The sequence below is a fragment of the Antechinus flavipes genome, chromosome 1 (assembly GCF_016432865.1).
Source record: "Antechinus flavipes isolate AdamAnt ecotype Samford, QLD, Australia chromosome 1, AdamAnt_v2, whole genome shotgun sequence".
Lineage (NCBI taxonomy): Eukaryota > Metazoa > Chordata > Mammalia > Dasyuromorphia > Dasyuridae > Antechinus > Antechinus flavipes.
In genome coordinates this window covers 438,546,114-438,573,473 of record NC_067398.1, presented here as the reverse complement: position 1 = coordinate 438,573,473, position 27,360 = coordinate 438,546,114, and the positions used below count along the sequence as shown (strand labels likewise).

The 27,360-nt window shown below is 34.9% G+C and overlaps 1 protein-coding gene across 1 annotated transcript in view; it reads right to left on the bottom strand.

The window, feature by feature from the left end:
• ZNF704 (zinc finger protein 704) overlaps positions 1–27,360 on the bottom strand; it is a 321,372-nt gene that overhangs the window by 81,594 nt on the left and 212,418 nt on the right. The gene's annotated exons all lie outside the window — the stretch shown is intronic.

The following is a 27,360-nucleotide window of genomic DNA, read 5'->3' as shown; positions in this document are numbered from 1 at the left end:
ATCACTGAGGTTAGAAGCACTGAGTAGAATGGAACATGGAATCTGCACCAGAGGAAACTGGAGCTGTCCATGCGGTATAACACTCTTGAAATGTAATTGGGAAATAGTTAACAAAATAAATAAAAAATAAAAGAGAACATAGATAATATTAATATGTGGTTTTCTAAGTCAATATGCAGCAGCAGAGATCCTTATAGATGGTTTGTTGGCACTTCTGTTGAGTTTGACACTACTCAATTCGACACAATAAAGATGTAACATGTACCTGCTCCAAAAGGAGACACATTAAATTTTTGACTCATTTATGAGAAACAAATTTTAACCCAGAGTTAATCTTTGCTTTTGATTCCTATCTTCCACATCATTCCCGTATTCACAAAGGCTCACAGATGTATTAGCCATGCATTAGAATTTCAGCAATAATGACATTTAGAAATGCCCCCTAAATCCACTAAAAACAATTCTGAGTGACTGTTGTGTTACATTCACATAGACTGACTTGAAAAGCCTTCCACTCAGAGAAAGGCTGTGCTTATTTTCAATCATTCTTGTAGCTTTGAGTAGCTAGAGGATGCTTCTGATTACAATCCTTGTTTATTTTTTTTTTCCTCTTGGAAACCACCTGGACCCTTCTTTAATCTGTTTGACTCATTCTCTTCACTGTGTAAGATCAAATGTATATGTGTAAGCTACTGCCCTCTGCTGGGCTGTGATTTGAGCATCACACAAATATTTAAAAAAACAAAACAAAAACCCAAACCAAAAATGAAACCAGATTGTACTCCTGAAGCCCAGTAGGAGAGGAGTGTCCACGGAGGCTAACAGTTTTCTCTCCTCCTGTCTGTATGGAGGTGATGGGTTCAGTAGCATGTTCTCTCGGTGACTGTCTCTCACTCTGTGTGTGTGTCTGTCTGTCTGACAATGCTGTCAGGTATGGCAGAGACTTTCGGGTCCCTCCTGCTGGGAGTCTGAGATCGAGCTGCCTGGCAACAGCAGAGACAGGGCTGGCAAAATATCCCCAGTTGCTTTCAGAACGTATCAGATGTCATTCTGGCTGGGCCACATTTGGCCTGGCTAGCTGCCAGTGGTAGTGGTGGTGGAGGTGGTGGTAATGTCATATTCACTGAGCACTTATGTATAAAGTGTAGTAAATACCTAGATAGTTACAAAAGATCCTAAGCTAAAGGATTTTAAGGAAACAGTGCAACTCAGAAAGTCTATAGGTCAATAATCTGTCCCATAAAAATTTCCACATGGCCAAAAGAAGGAAGTTATAAGATTGCATCTCTTCTTGCAGCCAGCCACCCCACACCTCTTGGTAAAAGGTAATTACATGCTATTGAATTCAGGGTCACTTCCATTTTAACAAAAGCAATTTTTGTTTAAACCTAGATAATGGGAAGACCTGCCAGTCAGGTTTCAGAGTGATAACAGATTATTTAAGGAAGACAACAAAGAGAAGAAAATGAATCCCGATGGTAGACTGAGGTGAGCTCATAGTTTGCCAATGCCAGAAAGATGAGCTGTTTTTCTTCCCTATTCTTTTAAAAGATAGAGAATATTGTATTTTGGCTGTCTGCTTCTTCTTTTATCTGCAAACAGCAATATCATTATAAAGGGAAAGAACCTGCAAAATGGGTAAAGAGTATGGAGAAAAGAACCAGTGACCAGTTTTCCCTGACTGTATATTTTTTTTCCAAAGGGACAAAAACAGTTGGGAGTGATATGGTATGGGCACAGTTTTAAAACGCCAAATAGGGAGAAGTTTGGATTTTATTCTATGGGAATCTAGGAGGAAAGTAGGACTAGTATAAACATTTCTTAAACTTAGTATGCTGGTTACTGTATTAAAAACTAGAAATTCATATTTGTAAATCCCTGCCCTCAAGGAGCTTACATTTTAACTGGGGAAGAAGAGAGCTGGAGGGGGTCAATGTGTGCTAGTGCAGAGAGTCAGGAGTGGAGTCCATAGAAGAGTGAGCAAGGTGAGCTTTCTCAATCAAGTTTCCTGGGAAGAAGTTGCCACTTAGGAGTAGGCTCAGATAAGGGTGAGAAGACTGATATTCACTCTTCTCATCCATTCCTCTATGATTGTATTTTTCTTGTTACATATCCCAAGTATAAAATACAATGAGTTCTACCCCTTTCTTCATCCTTTCCTACACAATAGAGTGTATTTTTTTACCTTGCTTTTTTCTTTCTTCTTTTCAGATACTCAGAACAGAAACAACACATCCCCCTCAAATCCCTGAACCTCTCCTTTACTTATTTAATTTCCTCAACACCCTTTAAATACATTAAGGTTCTGAAAAGACTTGTTTTTTTTTTAAATAGTAGAATGATAGTATTATATGATCATACAGATTCTTACAATTATTGAAATAAATTTAACTTTTTAAAGTTTCCCTTTTATTTGTATTTCAAAGTTCCTACTTATCTCTCATCTTTTCATCAGCAATTCTTCAAAGTCATCTATTAGAGATTAAGATCCTTAAAAAAACCTTCTTGTAGGACTATTTTCAGATTTGCAGAATGTATCAGATTTCATTCTGGCTGGACCTTATTTGGTCTGGTTATCTGCTGTTGGTGGTAGTAGAGGTAATTCTAAGTCCTTCTCTTTTGCCTTGGGGAAAATTGTTTCAAGATTTCCCAATTATATCAAAAGTTTCTAGTTCCTATGTGACCTTGACTGTGTAGTTTCCTGATATTTGACTTGCTTTTTTTTCAGGATGCTCACACATTATTTTTTTCTTTGATGTGGGAGCTCTGGATTGTATCTATGACATTTCTGGACTTTCCCTTTTAGAGTTTTTTTCAGCTGGTGAACAGTGATTCTTAGTCTATTCATTGTGTTGTCTGATTCTAATGGATCTTGGCAGTTCTCATTTGATTTCTTGGGATATAGTAGCAATATTTTAAAAAAGTTAATCATGTTTTTTAGGAGTCCAATGATTCTTAGAATATACTTTCAAAAATAAATTGTCTAGTGGGAAGGCCAGGGATAGAGAATTTGTTTCCTTCTGTTCCTTCAATTTTTTAATTTTAATTTCTTGCTGCCTTGGGAGACTCAATAATTTCTTTCAGGGAATTAATTCCTTGGGCAGAGTTTTATTCTTTAGGTTTTCTCTAATCCTGCCCCCACAGCTTTTATTTCATTTTAAAAAAATCTATTAATTCATTTCTTCTAGGTACTCTATAGTCCTTATAGAAAATTATTTTTTTCTCCTTTAAGTCACTGCTAATAATTATTACAGAGTTATTCTCTCTTTTTGTGGGGATCTTGATATGTGTAAGTTTTTTTTTAATGCTGGTTGGTGTTTTCTGGTTTGTTTTTATTTTTCATCTTTGGAACTTCTGAATTGGAACTTTGTGCCAGCGTCAGATTCTACTTTTGAGTGGGGTGGTTGCTCCTACATGGTTTCATTTGATTCCTTTGAGTTTTTGTGCTTATTTCTACTTCTTGGAATTAGGTCCTCCATTTTCCCTGCCCCAAATCTTTCAGGTTCAGTGTGCTAGATCTTCAGGGTCTTCTATGAATATCTTGAACAGAATGCCAGGGACCTTAGAGTCTCTGAAACTCAACTGCCTTGATCTGAACCGTTGGTCATTATCTGCAACTGTTCTCTGGGGCTTCCAAGGTACTCATTCTAGGGATGTCTGATCATCTTGGAACTTCCTCAAAGGAGTCCTCTACTCCTATTACCACTGGACACAGAAGGCATACCTTGAAGGCATACCTATTCCTAACTTATCTCAGGTCATGCTGTGTTGTAATTCTTCACTGTGGTAGCTTTGCCAGTGGCCTTTTCCATCACCTATGGGTTTTTGGCTGACTTTCATTGTAGTTCTGGAGTGGAAGAAGTCACTTACTATGGTTTCTTTTGGAATTCATCATTATTTTGTTAGGGATGAAATTTTAATGTTTTGCTAGAATAGGTATATAAGGGCTAAATAATCTGCCTTCTCTTCAGGAAGCAACCCCTTCTCCCCTCCCCTCCCTGCTTTGATATTAGGCCGCCCATTTCCTTCTAAGGCATTCCTTTGGGAGTAGAGAAATTGTCCCCTTTATTCAATGAACACTTTCATGCCTGGTCATATCCTCCACATCCCAATGACTCTGAACTCCTGTAGAACAAATATAAACATTCCATACTTCCTACTACCCAATTCTTCACTCCAATTCTTTTCCATCCTTTCACTTCAGAGTTTTATCCTAATAATACCCAGTCCTTCCATTATGCCCTCCCCTCTGGAATGCCTGTCCTATAGACAACAAACTTCCCTTTATTTTAAATTGATTCTCCCCCTACTTCTTTCCATTTACCAGTTCTTATTGAAACTTGGCTTCCTCACAATGCCATAGCCTTCCTGGTGCCCTTTTCCAGGACTGGATATACTTTTACTCACTCCCCTCAGCTCAAGGCAGGGGAATTGGATTCCTTGTTCCTTGCTGCCACTTCCAGGTTCTCCCCCTCTTTTCTTTCCATCATTCAGTACTATCTTTACCTTTGGGGTTCATATCAATCAAAATGCTGGTACCCAAAGTCTACAGATCTACAGTCACTCCCCTTCTTTTTTCTCCCTCCTTCCATTCTCCCTCCTTCCTTTCCTTCCTTCCTTCCTTCTTTCCTTTTTTCCCTCCCTCCCTCCCTTCTTAATGAATTCAATGCCTGTCTTATAATTTTTCTCTCCTCTCCAACTCTTATCTTTATACCAGGGGACTTCAACAAACAAAAATGATTCTCCCTCAAATTCCCTAACCTTTTACTTCCTCAACCTACTCACTTCTCCTGAACAATTCCTCCACACCAGAACCACACGCAAATAATACATAACCTCGATCTTGCCATCACCTACAAATGTACCATCTCTACATTCAAGAATTCTGAAATCCTCTTATCCAACTATAATCTATTAGCTTTTCACCTTTTTCTTTTTCTTCTATTATATAACCCTACTCTTCATTCACATTGTGACCTTCAATCTCTTGGCCCCTTAATTCTCTCCTGGGCCATCTTCCTTGCATTAGCCATTTTCTTTTCTTCATTGTGACTTCTTGATGAATCAATTCAACTTTACACTGACCTCTCTTCTTGAATCTCCAACCCCTTTAAGATATTGCTGATTACATCTTCCCATAATCTATTGCCTTCACTCCTACACAGGTGCTTCTGAATGAAGATGGAAAAAATCATGCAATTGTTCTGTTTCCACTGTAAATTTATGTTACATAATCCCAATTTGGCCCTTGCTGCCTCCGTAGCAATCTCTTATCAATTCCTTCAAAGCAACTTTTCCAAACTTTTTCATCCCTCTTTACACCTTCTATGGACTTCCCTTCCCCCAACTCTCTCAGCTGAATATCTTACCTTATATTTTGCATAAAAATGGAGATCATTTGTTGTGAACTTCCTCTTCTCCCCTCTTCTTTATCTTTTATCACTCTGATGATTTCTGTCACATTCTCCCTCCTGTTCAAGCAATCCCATTCTATCCAGCCATCTTCATTTATTTTCAATTTCTCCCTCATTTCCTATTGCATACAAACATGCCCATGTCTGCCTTATCTAAAGACACCCTGACTTGATCTTTCCGTGCCTGCTATCATCCTATATCTCTTGTAGCCTATCGTTTCACTCTTGTTTGCATTAGTTTCCCTCATTTAAAAGGGGTATAATAATACCTGCATTATTTACATCATAGGGTTGTTTATGAGAATTGCAACCTTTAAAAAGTTATGAGAATGGGGGATATTAAAGCCATTATTGAGTTGGGATTAAGAAAGGCTTTAGGAAAGAAGTGATATCTGGCTGGATTTTAAAGCAATTCAACAAGGAGAGAGAATAGGAAACAGTAGTGAGCCAGAGCAGATGCAGGAGAGCAAAACATGTCTAGATGCAGAGATTATATTCTAGCATTTATTTATTATTATAAAACACATAGTTACTAAAATATTTTGCATGACATTCTCTCCAAGCTAGGTTTTTAGACATTTAACAAGATACTGAAATCTGTTTATTCATTTTTCCTATGATCCAAAAGATATATCTGGACCCAACATGATTTAATGTATAAATTTTATTTTCCATTTTATCATTTTATTTAGAATTGTGTGAATAATTAAAATGATTTTTTTTTGTATATACAGGTTATTTCAACATTAAGAAAACATAGCATATAAAAACCTAATCATAAAAATAGGTGAACGATGAGGTATATATTCATATTGCAAAAGGATCTGTGGTTTTCAAAGGAATTCACTAAGGGCTTCTTTAAATAGAAATCCCCCAGTGCATTTAAAGTGTTGTGATTTATAAAAATTCAATTCATTCCTCATGCCCATATCCCCAGTATTGTTATATGCTATGTGCTTTCTCTCTTGGACAGCCATCTTCACTCTCATTGGCTAGAGTTTACCTCACTATTTTTATTTTTAGTAAATTGCCTCAGAGCTAATACGTCAGACAGGTCAAGGGCTTTCTTCTCTAAGGTGTGCAGGGGATGTGTTTGGTTTAACTTAGACTGACTCCTGGGGCTTTCTACACTGATCTTTTCTTGGGGGATCCTCCTCCCCTCACCTTATTCTAACAGACTTTTGCAGAATGCCTGACCTCACCTTCTGCCAAAGCTCTATTTAAGATAACGTGGCATTTCAAGATTCTCGAAAATATTCATATTCCTTCTTAAGGTATGCCCTGCATATAAACTGCTATTTCTATTCATTGCTTTTTTTTTGCTCTTATTTTACTTGGGGTACTCATTTTAAATTTTCATGACTGTGAACAATTAAGATATAATACTGGAAACAAATTGTGAATGATACTATAGGTACCTTCTTTCTGGTTTTTTCATTCATTCAAGGCACAGTAACATATATAAAACAAGACGAAGTAAAACATGCTTATTTTATGTGATATAAGTTATAAAACTTTATCTTTAGCTCTTTTTCCACCAGGCAAAATTTTTGGAAAGAAAAATAATTTCCAAAGTGGAATAGGACTGCCACAGTAAAAAATACCACAAAAAGGTTACTACTGACCATAATGCCAGAATGGTAGTTTATTCTAGGTGTCTATTAGTCAGACTATATCCACTTTCCTGTAATAAGATATAGATGAATGAATTTTGATGTTTCCAAGTAGGGTGGGGAGAGTTAGAGTGGAGCTAAGTATAGGCTACAGCACTGGAAAAACCCAGAATTAGACCTGTTATTTCACATTTAATCCTAATTCAGTTTGCATATTACAATCCATCTTTAGTGTTTAAAATATAAAAAATAGAAAGATAGCAAATTGCAATCATTCCCATCTCTGATGCTAGTTTTCCTATCCATTAAAGCTACTAGGACTGAAATATCAGTTTGTACTCAGTAGAAAAATTGATTAAATAAGTATGAATTGCTAAGAAAAGGCCATTTTAATATAGGCTTTACTGAGAAGTAAAAAATAATCAAAATGCAAGTGAAGCCTATACTAATAACATTTCCTTAGCTAAATGTGTTTTTCTTTTTTAGCTTTAGAAAAAGCTGATAAAATAAACTTTTTTCATGCCCTGGAGAAACTGAGTCAAGAACTCAGGATGATTTGAATGAGTCAAGGCTTTAGTGTTTTACCTATAAATAGACAGGAAATAAAATAGGACAATTAAAATAGCTTAAAGTGAAAAAGAATTTAAAATTCATTTGTCATCCATCTTATTATAGCTTGTATGATTTAGATTTAGCAACTCTTTTCTAGAAAAGTTATTTCTTTTATCCTGAAATTTCTTACCACAAGGCACAGCAACATATATAAAACAGAATAAAATCAAACATGTTTATTTTATACAAGCTGTATTATAAAATTTGATAGACAATTTAGTTAAAACTTGCCTAATTTTACAGATAAATTTTTGGAGATGGGGCAGAGAAGTTACATCACTTTCCTAAACTTATTTAGGTATCAAAGAAGTATTGGGGTCAGAGGACAGAGTGTTCTGGAGAACCTGGGTTGAATCTTGTCATGGGTACTAAAGGTAGCCTTAGCTACACATATTATTTAGAAAATGAGGAATTGGATAAGATGACTTGTTGGGTTTCTTCCAGTTCTAAATCTATGATCTTAGAATTTCCTGTGAAGGAAGTAATAGTGATAAGGTCACAAATATAAGTTTAAAAAGAGCCAGAATTTGCTCCCAATCTTTCTGATGGCAAATTCAGTGCTCTTTCAACTGGACCATGGTATCTGTCAGATTTTATTTCATTTTAAAAATAATTATATTTCTTATAAATGTTTGCCTTATCCGACACATAGGAATTTTTTTTTCTTTATAGCAAAGTAAACTTTTGAGCCTTGGTAAAATACTATTACTGGTTACTCAGTTTTAATTAATATTCAATTTAGTGCTAAACTTAAGTTTCTTCATTAGTATGGGAGACATGTCTCCATAAATTAAAAAATGACCAGATTAATTTCTCAGGGAGCTATTTCTGATGACTACTGGTAGCTTCCATAAAAGTAAGAATCAAGTATTTTTCATGCTGGCTTATTAGTATAAGTTAAATGGAATATGACAGATGGAGTGTAGAGTGTGCTCAGGGAAGACTAGGACTTCTGGTGTGAGAGCTGCCAAGTCCTTTTCAGGACTGCTTTCTACCTTTGGTATCAATCTGATCCACCTAACTCTGACCTGTGACTCCAAGAAAGTGAAGCGTAAACAGTAGTCATATCCTAGGAAAACATTTTGGCAGATTAGCTTAAGCAGGTTGAGGTAACTGATGGTAATCACCTGAATTGTCTTAAGATTCTGAAGATCACCTGACAGGATAGAATACCACACACTGGGGTCCTTTCTCAAACTGAATTGCCAAGCATTCAAACTCTACTGTAGAGAGCACACTCTGCTAGACTGACCATGTTGTTTGAATGGCCAAAAGTACTCTTTCCAAAAAGACAATTTTACAGAGAACTCCCACAGGGTGAGTGCAAAAGCAATACAGGGACAATCTCAAGACAGAATTTTAGAATTGATTGCCTGGTATGGGAGGCACTGGCATAAGACCACTCAGCTTAGCATGCCCTCATCAAAGAAAGTGCTCTGCTCTATGAGCAAAACAAAATTGAAGTTGCTCAAAGTTAGAGAATCCACCCCAAATGTTCACATGGATTATTTGCACCGTACCTGTGGTAAAGCATTTTGAGTCTATATTGGTCTGATCAGCCACATTTGGACACATTGTAACTTGACTCTAACATAATGATATCATTTTGGTCCTCTTTGAGAATAAAGGACAATTACCAATCAAATAGAATATGCTATATGCCTATAATCTGTTTTCTACCTTATCTATATATAAAAACAATAAATATAGCTTAACAGTGTAAATGTCATTGTAGTTTCAAAATACCATATTTTGTTGTCTTCATAATACCTATTTAAAAATCACTTTCGTTCATAACCACCTTTTCAACTGTCATGTTTTTAATCATCTTTGCTTACTTTATAGATGATAAATGAAAAGATTTTAAAATGAAATTAATTATATTTCAACAGAAAAAATACTTATTACTGAAGAGTTATTCCTGAATCAACTATTTTGGTACAGTAAAATCACTGACTCTTTAAAGCAAATATAAAATTGAACAAAAATAAAAATGAATAAAGAAATATAATATATAGTATATTTAAAAGGAATAAAAATGAACAAAAGATATGAATTCAAAATAACTCTAACAAAACTATTTAAATAAATTGTCAATGCTGAAAAATTGGAAAATGGATGGAGGGAAGAACATTAATAAACAGTTCATACAGAAGTATAGCTTATGTAAATCAACTGCCATAAGGGGATAATGAAAAGTCTAGAAAATGCTATCACCAAGCAATGCTTAATCAAAAAGCATGAAAAGAGATATAGTATTAAGAATAACACTGATTTAGGATATAAGCTTGTTTATTAAATTTTATAGCAAAAGATGAGAAACTATGAGCACAATAACAAGAAGTTTTAGAAAGAAAATTATTTAGAAAGAAAAATTGTGAAAATCTGTGTAGAAGAATTGCACATGCTTAACATATATTGGATTACTTGCTGTCTAGAAGAGGGGCTAGGGGGAAGGGAGGGAAAAATTTGGAACACAAGGATTTGCAAGGGTGAATGTTGAAAATTATCCATACATATGTTTTGAAAATAAAAAAGCTTTAAAAAATAGAAAGGAAATTATATGCTTAAGAAAAGTTTGGCTAGAGACTCAACTAAACAAAGCCAGTCTGATAGCATTAAAAGATGAAACTGGAATGAAGACAAGAGATTTAAAAAAATGGAAAAGATCTGTAAAGATTTTTATAACAAACTCTTTTCATTATAAAGGACAACAGAACCACCATATCTGAATTTTAACATCAGTGCTGAATATATTTTTAGAAATAATTAGAAATAGCATTAAAGAAAACAGAGATGGGAATAACAATTGTACAAGACTAAAGAATTTACAGAAGCTGGAACTGACACAAATTTGAGAACAACAGGGAATTCATTCTCAAAATTTAAAAAAGAAGGGAGGTTATCAAAAGTGTGTAGGGAAAATCTTAGAAGGGAAGCAGTGTAGTGCACTGGAAAGAAAATAAACTGAATTCAGTAACCCTAACCCTGAATTCAAAACCTATCTCAGCCCCAGGTCACTGACAGTCTCTTAAAAAACCAGAGAAAGCAAAAAGTGTATAGTTCCTCACACAATACTTTCTCTCAGATTCTGTACCTTATCAATGGCTGACCCCAGTATCTGGAATGCTCTGTCTTTTCACCTTGGTTTCAAGTCTTCTCATTTGGCTCAAATCTCATTTTTTCCAAGGGATCTTCTCTCTCTCTTTTCCCTTTGACTATTATCAACTCTCCCTTCAAGTTTATACAGTATTTATTGTATATAGACAGTTTGCATATGTTGTCTCTTTAATTAAAATTTAAGAATCTTGAGGGTAGAGACTATATTTTTGTCTTTCTTTGTATCCCCAGCACTTTGCACAGTTAGTATTTAATAAATACTTGTTGACTGCTGTACTGCATTTGGAACGTCATTTAATTCTTTCAGTAAATTTCCCCTGAAACAAAATTCTCATCTTTTTAAACAATCTTTTTTATTCTTCATCTGATATTGTATAGTTGTGAGTCACTGAACATTAAAATTTCCTAGTATCTGAAGTTGAGGATTACCCCTAAAGGGTAATATAACAAACGAGGAGTCATACTGGAGAATAGATATAAAGTATGTCATTAGAACAAAAGAAAGGAAAGTGAGAGAAAGGTTCAAGTTTCATATTCCATTTATTATCAGACCTATTCTAGAGATCATAAAGATGGAAATTAACATGTATAGATCCCCATTTTAGAATTTATGGAAGAACTTGGAAGACAGGTTTAGATGTAATATGATTTCTATCATTGAAAAGAATATTCACATTAATAAAATCACAGCTCTATTGTGATTTTAACTATCTTTGAAGAGGCATTATTTTGTTTATACATAGCTACATATCAGACCATCCTGTTTAGCTTCTTGAGGGAAGGGACTATTTCATTTTTGTTTCATATATAGCATGGGCACAATAGATACTTAATAAATGTTTATTATTATTAATTATCTTCCACTTTCCCACAATGAAATTAATTTGTTACTTTTCATAGTGTAAAATTCTATTTCTATCAGAACCAGGTTCTGCACCAAAGGTTATAACCTTAGGTTGCTATTATCAGCTTATAAACAACTTGAACACAAATAAATTCTTTATGTACTTTTTTGGGGGGTAAGGGAGATAGGAGGAAAACAGCTAGAGAATACCAATACCAAATGATATTTTTGGTTGTCTGTCTAATTAGTATCTTTTCAAGGATGAAAAGACAACAGACAAACCAAACTTTCTTCCTCAGGAAGATCATTCTCAATTTCAAACTGTACTCCAACCCCTTATACAGGCACGTGGTAATATATGATTAAATCATTTTAAGTGCACAAAACAATCAAAATGTAATTGATAACATAGGTGCAGCTACATCATCAGCACCAGATGGCAGCTACTAGAGAGTTTCAAAGGAATTCAAGGGTGAAATTGTGGAACTGTGGGCCAAAGAATATAACCAGACTTTATAAATGTCCACTGTGCTGAGGACTGGCAGATTATCAAAATGATCTCCATTCATAATAACTTCAGAGGGGACCATGAGAATTACAGCTGAGCAACAGCACTTCCAATCCAGGCAAGCAGGTGACACTGATAGGATAGGATTCTTGAATATTTAAGCAAATAATCCTCTGGGGAACAAAAGGGAAAGTGATTCCTGACTGATGTTGTGGGATTCTTAGAGGAGAAAAATGTTCAAGTAGATAGGAGGTAAGTAGTAATATAATCTGAACTTTCAAAATACACAAAAAATACACACACAAGTATATCTATAATACATGTATGCATGTACATAATTTACATATGTATACTATGTACATGTAGTACACATTTATACTCTGTGTGTGTGTGTATATATATATATATATATATATATATACTTCTGTACATATATAATGTATTTTTATATATACATACTTACATATCTATATCTATATATAAAATAAAATATTGTCACCATGGAACTGAAGCAATCATTTTATTCCATTACTTGGAATATGTTTCATGTTTACTTATCTACAGTGATACTATTTCTATAGAATGGAACATAAATTCCTTGAGAGAAGGGACTATTTTATAGTTATCACTGCAAAATAATATCCCTATGACCTAGTATGGTCTTGTTGAATATAAATAAATGCATAAAAGGGAAAAAAAATAGGTGCTTCTGTGAATGGAGAAGTATAAATTGTGAGAGTCCTCAGGGATTTTTAATAATACTTGCCATATTTAACATTTTTATAATGTCTGAATTTATAGGTGATACTTCCTTTGGAGACATTCCAAGCCAATGTGAATAAACTTCAGGAGTCTTTTGAGACTAAGTTCAAATCTGGCCTGAGACACATACTAGCTGCGTTTCCCTAGGCATGTCACTTAAGATTGTTTGTTTCAGTTTCCTCAGTGGTAAAATGGGCAACTTCACAGGGTTGTTGTGAGGACCAAATGAGCTATCTGCAAAGTGCTTAGCACATTTTCTGGCACATAGCAGGCCCTTAATAAGTGCCTGTTCTTTTCCCTGTCCCTTCTGCTATAAGGTACTGTTTCTAACACATGAGATCAATCAGGACTATGAAGGGACAGTTCATGCTGTATGGGTCAAAGGGACTAGCTGAGGAAACAAGTTAGCTGAGTGACTGATCAGGATTTTATTTGTACTGTGGAAAGCAGGGTGAGTGGGGAGAGAAAATGTCAGTTGCCATGGGGAACAAAAAGTAGATCAGGAATACTTGTATTACTGGTAATAGGTGTCTAGCTGAAGCAGCAGACTAGGAGGGAATTAAAATACCAATTTCATCGGGAACAATACACCATCTGAGAGTCAAAGAATGAAGAAAACAGATTGAGCTCTGAGATGAGAGCAGAGCTGAGCATCAGAAGTGGTCATAATATCCAAGCAAGAGGAGGGATTAGAGTCATAGTTAAGTCAGGAAAATCAAAGAGTAAATCTTACAATGGTTGAAGAGACATAGGTCATGGAGCCCATTTAACTGGTGGAGATAGAGAATTCCATCCCAAGATCCTAATGGAACTAGGCTCTGAGGAATCCAGGACGTCTTGCTATGTTTTGAAGAGCAGACATTTCAATGTAGACAAACACAAAAAACTAGCTTTAGGGGAAAATAATACAAATTATGTGAACAGAGTTCTCAGATGTAGAATGGCTTCTAAGATGAATTAGCTTTCACATGTGTAAGCTAGACCATATAAGAATTACTACCTTTCCCGTTTAACCAATTCCCCTTCTCCAGTGATGGTAGAATCACAGTACATGAGAAGCCTATGGCGGGGAGACACAAATACACCACAATCAATGAGCCAACAAGCTCATTGTTATGAGCTTATAAGCATATGTTTGTGCCAGATACCATGCTCAGTGCTGAGAATATCAAGGCAAAAATGGAATAGTCTTTGTTTTCAAGGAACTTAAAAGTTTATCAGAAGAGACAATATCAAAAAAAATTGTACTTTTCCCAGAAATCCATCTTTTCAGTCAGTCAGATGTTTATGAAGTACCTATAATATGACAGGCACTATGCTATTGATTACTGTAAATGGTAAACTGCATACAAACACCTATTTCACTAGTATAGCATAGAGAAGGTTTGGCTAGCCAAGAGTTTATTTGACAAATTTTGGAAGTTTTAATGGGGTATAAGTTGAAATCCTGCCAAAGACATTGCTATTGTGGTGAGATTTATAAAGTAAAAGAGTTCATGGTATATAGTAGGCAATTAGTTCATCGATATTTACCACATATGTTGGGTAATAGTTGTCACATTTTAGCCATTATTAAGCTGGACATTACTCAAAAAAAAAAAAGAAATTAGGAGTATCTGAGTACTGGAGGTCATGCCATGAGATGATAAACTGAAAGAATTAGGGATATTTAATCTGATAAAAAGAAATCTTAAGGAGCACATGATGCCTGTTTCATGGCAGAGATTGTAGGACTCTGCTAGCTAGAAGCTGAGATACTTAACTACTTAAGCTACGTGCTAGAGTGTTTCTATTTATCTTCTTTTGTTGTTCAGTCATTTTCAGTTCTGTCTAATTCGTCTTAACCCATTTGAGGTTTTCTTGACAAAGATATTGGACAGGTTTGCCATTTTTTTCTCCGACTCATTTTATAATGAGGAAACTGAGGCAAACAGGGTTGCCCAAAGTCACATAGTTAGGAAGCATCTGAAGCCAAAAGAAGAATCTTCCTGAATCCAGACTGAGCACATTATCCACTGTGTCCCCTAGCTGCTCATCTAATAACCGTTCAATTCATTTACTCCTTTGATAATTACTAAATGTCTAAAATGTGCAAAGTACTGGACATACAAAGACCTAAAATTTAAAAAATCCTTGCTCTTATCAACTTACATTCTCCTTGGGGAATAATTTGAGGACTTAATGACCAAGTCCAGGAATACTAACATAGGGATACATTACTTTAAAATGTGGAGAGATAATTTGGAGTAAACAGAAAATGAAGAGGATTGCTTCACACAGTACATAGTAAACTTATATTACTCATCACCACATAAGGAAAATGCCAGCTAAAAATAAATAGATTCAAGGAGGATTCAAATAAACTAAATGTTACAAATGAAATACTAGTGTGGACATGAATGTTCCTCATTTTTGTGGTTGACCTGGTAGAAAAAAGACCAACTCTTCACATAATATGTGAACCGCAAGTGATATAATATTAGACTGCACGGATTTGTTTTGGGAAAGTATTTCTTATGTATACCTAAATTTTCTTTTTCTTCTTCTTTTATGAAAACGAGTTCAGTGCAATCAACTTTTAAACTCTATTATAAAGCAGAAGGTAGATTGTGTAACATATTGTCACTGAGAAATGAAATGGTGGTTTCTGAAACTCACTTTCCTAGGAACTGAACAATCACAGAATGACCACTTCAACTTGTTACCTTAGCTAACACTGCTACTATTTATTCACTGGATTAAAGAAAAAAGTCTTTTGGGGGTATCAGTCTAGTTCTATTTATCAGCACTATGTGTACAGATTTCCTCCTCCTTCAACTGCTAGTGTGTAGAAAATAGGATACTAATGAGAACAGTACAAGAATGCAAGGAAATCTCTCTGTGGCTGAAATGAACTATTCTTTGGAGAAAAAGATATCCTTAAACTTGTCGAGTTCCAGATATATAGCCAGTCATTGAAGGCAGAAAAAATGTATACAAGGAGAAAGGAAAATGATTTTAAGAAATTCTGTTAAACATCCCAAACTAGCTAGTAAGAAAAGATTACCAATTACTTTGATATTCCCTAAAGCCACTTGACTACAATTTCCTTTCAGTCAAAATGATATTTTTCACTGACATCTTCAAAATCTTTTGTGACCAGATGTCAATGTTTAAAATTAATTTCACTAGATTTTGTATTCTAGGAAAAAAATACACAAAGAACTGCTCTGTTATTAAATTAGCCCAATAATTATCCTACCCTTTTTCATTCTAGTCTACAGCAGAAATCCATTCAAAAATTAAGAATTTTCTTTAAGTTCTTTTCTCAGTCTGTCTAACCTCCAAACCAGACAAAGCTCCCAATAAATAGTTCAGAGTAATTTAATCATTATTAAAATTTTTAAAAATGATATAGTGCTCAAGGCTATTTCTTCATGTAACAATAGTGATATTTAAATGGTAATATCATGCTTTCTTTCAAAGGTGATAACAACTGGGAGTATTCATTGCACAATGACAATTTCACACCATTCAAAACTGCTGAATGTTCTGCATTGGTTTTAATACAGGGTCTCTGGTCAATGTGGATTTTCTCTCTGGCCCAAGAAAAAGTTAGACTTTTACAAAAATTGATTCTTTATCACTGAGCCACAGATTCACAAGGACAGAGGGGGCCTTCATAGGGCAACTAGTGTATCCTTGTGCCTCTGAGCAAGACTAAATTGAACCATGTGATTAGTAGAAGTAATGTTCCTCAGCTGTCTAGATTTCAAAGTGCTTTTAATTTCTCTCTCCTGGCTTCATATATCTGCATCAGCAGTTCTTTAAAGGAGAAAAAGAAATCTAAATTGATTATTCATTGAGGAACACTGATTTCCACTTGGATGATCAACTGCATGCACCCCTTCTTCTCTACCATCCCCCCATTTCCATATGTCCAATTGTGGATAAAATATGTCCATAATTATACTACACAGCAAATGGATAACTATGCTGAAGTTTAATCAATATGAATAAATGTTATAATAGGTCCAGGAGTATGATAATGTTTGAATGCTTTATATTAAAACTTGGAATATCTCTTTCTTGTTCTGTCATTTTGACTACATGTATGAGGCCAAACTAGGTATTTATTAATGAAATTAATTTCATAATTTATTCATTCACTTAGCACATATTAAGTACTTCCTATATACTGAACACAGTTCTAGGTCTTATGGGTGATGCAAGGTTAGATAAGAGAGGACACTGGCTCTCATGCTTCTTGGTTTAGCTAGCTAGGGGTTGAACAGAGTATGCCAAACCTATCCAGCTTGCTTCTGGTGAACCCTGTGTGCTAGCTCAGGTTCTGAACTCTTTGGGGACAATGATCTCCCTTGATACTTCCAGTTAAACATGTATAGACAGTGCTTGAGAGTATGGGGATGTCGAAGCATTCTTTTATTGGTCACTGAGCAAAAAGAGATAATGAATCAATGGATCTATAAAAAGAGAGTTACTACAAACCTTACCTATATTTTCTTCTGATCCACTGTAGTTACTTCCCCCCAATCCCACTAGAGGCTAAATAAAGAAGCTTCAAAGAAGGTGAATCACACTCTCGAAGTGAGACCAGCAGTAACTGCTCAAAGTTCTTTTTTTGGCTGTCAAGGACTGACTATTAACCAGTCACTGATTCCTTAGGGGTTCTCCTTCATAGTCAGCGCCAGTGCCCAGGTTCAGCCATCTTACTTACTCCCGCAATGCTTGGTCCTGCTGGATCTACTAAGAATCCTTTAAAAATCCACCAGATTTGATTGGTTTTGCCATATCGTTCCACTGAAACCCCAGTGAACTTTTCCCTCAATAAAAATGAGTTGCTTTATTGTGAGCTCCACAATTACATTTAGGATTCTGAACCTCCTTAAACCTGTGAGGAGAGCTTTCCATAACTTGGGAGGCATAATGTAATTCAGGGATTTCCCAGGAGTAGTGAGAAAAGGATAACTTGGCCTTTTTTCCCCATCTTGCTTGCCATGACCATAAGCACACAAGAGTCTTTCTTGAGTCTGAAGCTAGATCTCATGCCTTGGATATTATTTATGTTTTGTGTTTTTTTCCCTGTATATGGGTTAATGATCACATAACTCTTTTTTAAAAATAATTACAACTTTTTATTGATAGAACCCATGCCTGGGTAATTTTTTTTTACAACATTATCCCTCACACTCACTTCTGTTCTGACTTTTCCCCTCCTTCTCTCCACCCCCTCCCTGAGGTAGCAAGCAGTCCTATACATGTCAAATATGAATGATCACACAACTCTGAGATGGATATGATAAGAACTCTTGTAAGGCCTAGAGGTGATGAGTCTATCAGGGAGTTTCTACATTGGAGAAGATGACCACTAATAATAGTAGCTCAAGCTCTGATCTGGCTGAAATAAAAACATGGACTCTGAATGAACAGTGAAGAACCAATGTGAAATGTAACAATTACTATTTATTCCTACAAGTTGCTCTATGTTCTGATCATATTTTGAGTTTAAATCTTATGGCATGGAATAACAATAGCTAAAAAGTTAAGTTACTGAATCTTGTTCCTCTTTTAGGTTAGGCTTCCTCAAAACCAGGACATAAACACAGACTAGAGAAGCCCCTCAAAGTCAAGGGAACCCTCCAGTACTTGGGCCCAACCAATATAACTTGGTTCAGTTATATTAACTATAATTATAATAAAATATTAAGTAATAAGTAAATTAATTCCAAAACAAAGAGCTACAAGAGGTTCTTAACCAAAAGGTGAAATCAGGAAAAGTTTCATTCATGACATTTGAATTTCATTTTAAAGGATAGAAAGAAATCCTACAGGTGAAATAGAGGAGGGAGGATATGTCAAGCACAGTGAACAGCTTGATCAAAAAGCACCAGTATCAGAAAATAAAGTGAGTCAATTTGGTTGGAGTCTGATTGCGTGAAAGGAAGTAATAAACACTATGACTTAAAGCTAGAAAATAGAATGGGGTTTTAAATGTCAAGTGAAAAGCTTGAAATTTTTAAGCAACAGAGAATCACTTAAGTTTTCTGAGCATAAGAATGATCTACGTAGAAGGAATCAATCAATCAATAAGCATTTATTAAATGCCTGTTATGTGCCAGCATGGTGCTATTAAGTGCTTCAGGTACAGTGAAAAGCAAAAAGAAGTCCCAGCTCTCATAGTCTAGTGGGGGAGACAACATGCAAACAATTATATTCAAACAACTGAATTGGAAATAAACATCAGTAGGAAGGTATTACTATTATAGGAGATCAGGATAGGTTTTTTATAGGAGGTCGGAATTTATCACTGTGGTAACAGGATGAAGCATTGATTGGATGAGGAGAGAGAACTAAGGCTGGAAAACTTCTTAGGAGGCTATAAGATAGTTGAGGTAGATGGCTTTTATGGTCTGAACTATGATGGTAGCTGTAGCAACACAGGAAAAGAGAGATGAAAAAGATAATCGAGGTGGGACTTGGCAGCACTGAATAATTACCTACATGGCAAAGTTGATGGAGAAGAAAGTGTCAAGGATAATTGCAAAATTAGATTTTAAACATAGGAGATTTATGGAACAACAAATAATAGTGACACCAATTTTTTTTAACATGTTACAGTAGAGAGTGCTAAACTTGGAGTAAGGAAAACCTAAGTTTGTTTGAATATTTTTTTGAATAATAGTTTATTTTTTGCCAATTATATGTAAAGACAATTCGTAACATTCATTTTTTTAAGTTGAGTTCCAAGGTTTCTCCTTCCCTTCTTTGGTCCCTAAAACAGTAAGCAATTTGTTATAGATTATATATGTGTAAAACATATGTAAAACACATTTCTATATTGATTGTGTTGTGAAAGAAGAAACATAACGAAAGAAAAAAAATTACCAAAAAAAGTGAAAAATGGTATGCTTTGGGAAAACTTATGTTTGTATCCAAAACTTAGGTAAGTATCCAATGCTTACTAGCTGTATGAGCATGGACAAGTTGCTCAATCTTTCTGTAAAATGAAGACACACTTTTAGTTCCAAGAGATTATGAGTGTCAAGTATTATTATATATAGAGAGAGCACTTTGTATACCTTATGATGCTATTTAATTGCTAGCTGTTAGGATTAGTTGTTGTTAGAAGATGGCTTAGTGTAGGACAAGATTAATTTAGAACATTATTAAGTTTAATGTGATACTGAAACATATGAATGTGTCTTGTAGGTGGTTGGAGAGGTATGTTGGATATTCAGAAGAGAGATCAAGACTAGAGAGAGACACAATTTAGGTGCCATTTGCACAATTGAGTAGTTGAAGCCAAAGGAATAATTCAGACTGTGGATGGAAGATGTGTATAGAGTTAAGGGGACTAAGGGATCTATGTGCATGTGTGTGTGTGTGTGTGTGTGTGTGTGTGTGTGTGTTTTATTCTTGTTTCTCCCATTAGAGAATCTTTGAGAATAATGATTGTTTTATTCATTGTATTTGTAAAGAATGTAAATGAGTATTAAGGAGCCTTTTAATTCATCAGTGGGGCTTTTATACTCTGCCCTATCACCCATCTCCCTTGGATCATGACACCATAAGAACAAAACTGAAGTTTGGTCTAGAAGTAGAATAGTCAGTTTCATTGTAATCCATATTTTTTTTTTTAAAGATAACATCTTTTGGTCAGAAGGAGAACACACTAAAGAGTGCAAATCCATTACCAGGATTAAAAAAAAAATAAATCCTTATTACATCTACATAGGACAAAGAACCTGGATTCTGTTTTCAGTAACAATGTCTCAATTTTCCTATTAGCAAAATGAAGGCAATATTTTGATATAGCAGGAAAAGTGCTGCAACCCGGGTACTGGCCATGAGCAAACCACTTCTCTCTTTCTCTATATAAAATCTATTATTTCTATTTAGTGTAACCTATTACTTTATACTGATACATATAAATAAAATTCTACTACATTACACTGATGGTGATGAGGTCCTAGGTCACTAGGTGGGGTTAGCAGAGAAAGCCTGAAGTCTGACAAAATTATTTCCTTAGGCAAGCAGGGAAGGGATAGAGATCAGCTCAGCCAGCCCTCCACACCTGTAGAGATCTTGTATAACCCCACCTTACTGTACCCAGTCAGAAAGTCAAGTTGTGTCAAACTCCTGAGGAAGGAACTCTCCTATTAATCTGTTCATAGCCCATGCCATCTTTGCTGAGTCTATCTGGGTGTTAAACTCCTCTATGGATTTAGCCTGCCAGTTAAAGACACACTCTCATCTTATGGAATATTCTTCTTCTCCTAGTTATCAAGACCACTAGGGGACTCGTCCTTTCCATTATTAATTGTTAAAAAAAATCCAAAAACAAAAACCTTTTTCTTGCTAACTATATGCTCTCTCAAATCTATTTCATATTTATCATTCCCAGTGTCAATTTTACCTCTTCATTTTTGTCTGTAACTTCTTATAAATAAACCTATCTTTTGCTAAATAGAAAGGTTATTGTGTATTTGTTATATGACCAAACCCCAACATTTGGTGCCAAACCCCATTCAGTGCCAATTGCTTTCCTAAATCTTGTTATTTGGTGTGATATGTAAAACCTACCATATTACAGTGATATATGCACATAAAATGTATTATATTACATGGAGATATAGAAATTGTGTATATAACCTCTATATAACTATAACTATTCATCACTTTATATATATTGATCCCTATGTAATTGATAATATATGTATATAATATAAAAATTGTGTATATATACACAAAGATTATCTATCTACCTATCTATTTGATTATCTCCTAACAGTAGAAAGAACACTTGCTCCAGAGTCTGAGGATTTTTCTTACTTCTAGTACTTATTACTATGTGACTCTGGGCAAGTTACAAAATTCCTGAGACTCAATTACTTCAACTGTAAAATTAAGAGGTCAGACAAGATGGCCTGAAGACCCTCCCAGGTCTAAATTCTACATACAAGGCATTCTTTTGAATCAGTTAGCTGCCATCCAGCTATAAGCAAAGATATAATTATATCTCTTTTGCTGAGTTGATCATCTACTTTGTTATGCATGAAAATCTTTCTTGTTCAATGCTTATTATTTTTTGCAATATCTGGATGCATCAATGGACTAAATTATTTTTAGATTTCCTACCATGTGCAAGGTCTCTTTGAAAGATACTCGTACTTACATGAACTGATGCTGAGTGAAATGAGCAGAGAGATCATTATATACTTCAGCAACAATACTATACGATGATCAATTCTGATGGACATGGCCCTCTTCAACAATAAGATGAACCAAATCAGTTCCAATACAGCAATAATGAATTGAACCAGCTATACCCAGCGAAAGAACTCTGGAAGATAACTAGGAACAACTACATAGAATTCCCAAGCCCTCTATTTTTGTCTGCCTGCATTTTTTATTTCCTTCACAGGCTAATTGTACACTATTTCAAAGTCTGGTTCTTTTTGTACAGCGAAATAACTGTTTGCATATGTATACATATATTGTATTTAACTTATACTTCAACATGTTAACATGTATTGGTCAACCTGCCATCTGGGGGAAGGGGTGGGGGCAAGGAGGGGAAAAGTTGGAACAAAAGGTTTTGCAATTGTCAATGCTGAAAAATCACCCATGTATATATCTTGTAAACAAAAAGTTATAATAAAAAAAAGAAAGACACTCGTTTCTTAAAATCAGTGATAATTATTTCTTTCTGGGAAGTTGTTTTCTGCTCACCTGCTTTTATTTTATGTTATTGGTTATAGAAAGAGGCTTTAAAATTCATTTGTATAGAATACAACCCACATTTAAATTATAGTCAGACATCATTAGAACTCAGAGATAATCTAGCCCAATTAAATTAATAAGGAAAAAACTGGTCATGATTTCTTGACCAGATTTTACAACCTGAAAAATGTCAAAGTACTTACTACCAGATATCACTTTGGTGATATTTTAATCATGTGGTGCCACAAAAAGGCAGTTTCTTGGTTTGAACTTGAAAAACAGCCACTGAAGAAGCCCTCAAAAAAGATAAACTTGTATAAGATATTTTGGTTGATTTAAAAAAAAATTCTAATTGACAACTAAAGATGGATCCTAACTTTAGAATGTCATACCTGTTTAAACATCCTCCAGATAACAGAACACCCTTGAAAGTAATTTCTAATAAAGACTTGCTAAAGGGGATTGGAGAAAGCTAAGAATAATTTCTCTCCCAAGTTAATCTCAAGAGACCCTAATCCTGTATTTAAACATTTTTTTCCATTGTCCTACTTCCCAACACAACAAAAACATCACATAGCTTTATCAAAACAGAACTTTATTTTCCAAGACCAAATAAAAGACTCAAAAGATAGAATAAAGAAACACAATGAGTTCTTTAGATTACTTTATAACTATTAGACCTAAACAAAGTTCAGATAGCAGGGTAGTGGAAAGGAAGAGATTTTTGACTTGGAGTTAAGGAACCTGACTCTACCAGTTATTAACTATGGGATTTTGGACAGATTTCTCTGCTCTTAATCTATGGGAATGATTCCACAATAAGGAAGAGTTCAGCTTCTAAAAGTGAGAATAGATAACATATTAACTATTTGAGTTCATAAAAAAATCATCATCAGAACAAAATTAAACTATTTCCCTTGTAACCACTATGTTTAAAGGAACTAGAGCTAGTGTTTCTGAAGCAGGCAGTTGCTACATGGTTTCATGTGAGAAAGTGAGTAGCTTGCTGATAAATAGTGTATATCCAGTATGGATATTCATTAAAAAGATTCCTCAGAGATTTCTGGTATTATTTAAGACACATGAAACATACTGTCTTTTAAAATTTCCAGATAAATAATGAATATTGTTCCCCATTCATATAGATGTAGAGCCAATGGTTTATTATAAAAGATTTTAAGCATGGGGTTAATGGGGCTGCTGATTGGGTGCAATGGATACTGCACCAGACCTGGTGTCAAGAACACTCATTGTACTGAGATCAAATTTAGCCCTCAGACACTTCCAGCCTGTGTGCCTCTGGGCAAGTCACAGTTTCCTCATCTTAAAAATGAGCTAGAGAAGGAAATGGCAAAGATACTATGTAGTACCTTTGCTAAGAAAACCCCAAATGGGGTCATGAAGAGAAGGACACAACTGAAATTACTGAATAACAACATGGAAATGAGTAAGAATAATTTTTTATGAAGAACAATTTTAGCATGGTCTTTTTAGTCTTAGTGTCCATGGTGTTTACAATCCTGGTGATTGATTTCCAAGTAAATGAAAATGGGTTATTAACAGGTGTTTAAATACTTATATCAGTAAATTTTTTTGGGAGGGGGCTGCCAAAAGTGCTACTTTAATCATTAAATATTCTTTAGAAAAATTGGATTCTTAATGGTAATCTTTTGAAAATAACACGAATGGACTATTGTATTACTGAGAAGAGCTAAATCCCACAATGTTGCTATTACTGTGTATAATCTCTAGTTCTGCTCACTTCACTCAGCATTAGTTCATGTGAGTCTTTTCAGGTTTTTCTCAAATCTTCCTGTTCATCATTTCTTATAGCACAACAGTAATTCCATTACATTCATACACCATTTGTTGTCATTCTCAACGGATAGGCATTCCCTCAATTTACAATTCTTTGCCAACAGAAAAAGTGAAAGCTACATGAATGAAAGTAGGATGGTATAGGAAATGGGGAAAAAATCAGAGGTTTTCTAGGAATTTAATGAAAACAAAAATGGTAGTCCCTTAGTGATGTCATTAAAGTAAATATTGAATAGAAACAGAACAAAGTGATGATTTTGTTTAGCCCTTTAGTCAATTGTGAATGGAGATCAATTATGTCAAGGGAAGCAAAAAACTGACTTTAATCTGATATTGATGTTGCTAGGAATGATGATACCAGTCAATATTGAATATCAACTAATTTAAGCCAGACCTAATTTTTGTAGGTTGAGTCAAAAGTTACTATGTTTCTAAAATGAGGCCTAAAGATGTATTATGAGACCCTTAGATTCTCTGTCACACTAAATTAAGGGCTGGTATGACTGGTGGTTTAGAAGCAATATATAGATTTACAACCTACAAACTTTTAGCTTAAAAAAAAAAGTCGAATCTATACTTAATATGAAAAAGAGGCAAACCAACTTTACTGGTGAAAAAGATTCAGGTTCTAATTTTTTTCCTCTCCTTATTCAAAGCACCTGAGTCTCAACAAAGGTATTCCACCTGGGCCCAAATCACAGATCTCATTTGGCTCATAATCCTTCCCAGGTCTGCTCCATCCCCCCAAGGGCCAGCTATCTCTCATTTCCAAAGGGACAATTAGTTAATCTGGTAAACTCACAGAACTAATGTGCTATTGGTAAAAACTGTAAAAGTTCCTTAGGGGCCTTCCTTTAGTTCTTGGCATATATATCTTAGATAGATATACATATATATATATCTATAGATTTATAGATAGGAAGAGGTTTATTGTATGTGTCTAACACTCATATACACAAATATAAAAAATGAGGGTTTTCTAGATATAATATTCTTTGGTCTCTATTACTTTATCTTGCATATAATAAACAAAATAATAAAAACATATAAACCAGTACAAATAAGGTCTACGTAAAATCCCTCTGGCACAATCTAAAATACACTTTCCAGTATGGTATACAAGTATAAACAAAATATAGCTAACTTTAAAATGTTATTTTCTAAAAATATGAAAAATAACTTTTATATTTTAAAAGTTGCCAACTTTATTTAAATTTACAACTTTTCAAACTGCCCTTTTCTAAAAATATCTGGTTCAGTATGGAATACTTATTAAACATAAATATTTTTTAAAAATACTTATTAAACACTTATGTGTCAGGCATTGTGCTAAGCACTACAGATACAGAAATGAGCAAAAAAGAAAGACAATTTTTATTCTAAAGGAAGTTATATTCTAATGGAGGAAGAAAACACACAAAAGAGAGAAACATACTCAAGAAGGGCCGTAATTCTGAAGTCCAGAGAAAGCCAGGAACCTGTCTGTGAAGAGAATGAAAACAAGCTAGTTTCAGGACCTCTACAAAAACAGAGGTTTTAGGAGGAACTTACTGGAAAAATAAGGTAGACCCAGTGGAAGGATATATACAATGAATGGACCTCAAGTTCTAGGATGAGCCAGCAATGTAGGGAACAAGCCTATGAAATCTATCAGTGAGGAACAGGGCTGGAAAGATAATGCTAGAATATATAATCCTATGGGTTTCCCCTCCCTAGTTCTTCTAAGTGCTTGTTCTATGAATGGAAAACTATGTCCAAGAGACATGGTAGGTTGATAGTTACCTAGATCTGTTCATTATCCTTTTTAAATATCAGGAAGATTTCCAAATATTTCCAGCCAGCAGCTTTCGTGCTGCTAATCTACATGCACTATGTAGGCGAAAAGAGCACTGGGTTTGGAGTCAGAAGAGCAGTTGAATGACAGAACATTTGTTCTGCCTCAACAGTTGAGGCAGAACATTTAACCTTTTTGATCCTAAATTATCTCTTCTGTAAAGCAAGGATAATATTTGTATTATGTCACAAAAGTGTTGTGTGGAAAACTTTTAGTGCACTTGAATGCACTAAATATATGTGTTATTCTTATGTAAATATTCAAAGTGAGCAAATGAGAAAGTTCCCTGGACCATTTTGTAATGGCTCTTTGAATTCTCATCACAAAGAACCTACATTTTTGCAGACCAGACCCCCAACCCCCAATCTCTCAAAGCAAAGTACATCTTGGATCCAATTATCCTTATTTTCCACTTTTCCACCACCTCATTGATTTATTTGATAGGAAAACTGACAGGTATGGCTTTTAGGCTTTTAATTCTTTTTTCCTCAATCCCTCCTAGTCTCATTCCTCACTCAGGGCTGTAAAATAAGATAATTTTTCCACAGATATGAAAATCCCATTTTTTTTTTTAAGGGTCCAGTTTTAGTCTGAATAGCAATTTAGGCCTGAAACTACACTTCTCTCATATAAATCCCCTTATCTTTTGGATTCTGCAGCCACTGTAGTGAAGGTTCTTAGTGCTAGGTAGATGCCCTTCTTCAAGTATCTTCACACTGGAATCCATCATCTCCTCAGTTGTTTAGTGATATTCCTAAAGCTCAGGTTTGATAATGTCAACCCTTCTATCCTTTCACTCTACCTTAAATAAATTTCAGGACCTATCTATTACCTCCAGGATAAAATATCAAATTGTCTGTTTGGCTTTAATAGTCCTTTTTAACCTTGTTCCTTTCCATTCTTCTATGCTGTCCAGTGATAATCAACCAAAAACATTTATTAAGTGCCTTACACAAAACACTTCATTTCTAGACTTAGGAAGGTTTTCCCTAACTGAATCCCACGTCTAGAACTCTTACCCTTCTTATCTCTGCCTCCAAGCTTAGCTGGTTTCCTTCAAGACTCAGCTAAAGTCATACTTTTTTTCAAAAAGCCTTTTCTAGCCCTCTTTA